General features: G+C 49.3%; 1 annotated feature.

Annotated features, from left to right (window-relative positions):
• Positions 1-330: 330 nt before the first annotated feature.
• Positions 331-374: a microsatellite.
• Between the last annotated feature and the right edge of the window lie 168 nt (positions 375-542).

Genomic DNA, 542 nt, shown 5'->3' with positions numbered 1-542 from the left:
TTCTTTGTGTGTTTTTTCCCCTTTTGTTTTTCGTTCCAGTTTGTTGATGCTACTTTCATTGATCGCCACGTCGAGTACAACTTTCTTTTCTTTTTTTTCGGCGGTGGCTCCATCTTGGCAGGGGGCGCCCCAAGGGCTGAACCCTCACCGGTCGTTTCCGCCCCTTTTTTCTTTGTCGTTGTGGTGCCATGTGTTTGGGTAACACCCCAAGTACGTCCCACGACGCGGAGGTCCCGGGAACGAGCCTGCGGTGGATAGACATGCCTCGCAAAACGGACTTTTTTTGTTGTAACGCGAGTATTGAAAAGCATCTTCTGCGCGTGGGTGCCAGTGTGTGTGTGTGTGTGTGCACTCGTGGTGGGTTTGTTGTTTGTACTGTTCGGCGGGGTTTGGGGGGTCACAAAAAAAAGGAGAACATCCGTCGCTTTCCTCTTCGCCGGCCCTCGACTTCTCCAGACTGCAGAAAAGGAAGTATGTGCTGCGGTGTCAGGGAGCTTTTAGGCAATTCAGTTTTAATTCATTTAAATAACAAATTAATTTTC

The sequence above is a fragment of the Trypanosoma conorhini genome (assembly GCF_003719485.1).
Source record: "Trypanosoma conorhini strain 025E chromosome Unknown Tco_14.4_contig_01076, whole genome shotgun sequence".
Taxonomy (NCBI): Eukaryota; Euglenozoa; class Kinetoplastea; order Trypanosomatida; family Trypanosomatidae; genus Trypanosoma; species Trypanosoma conorhini.
The sequence above is the reverse complement of the archived record's forward strand: the minus strand, read 5'-3'. Positions and strand labels throughout refer to the sequence as shown.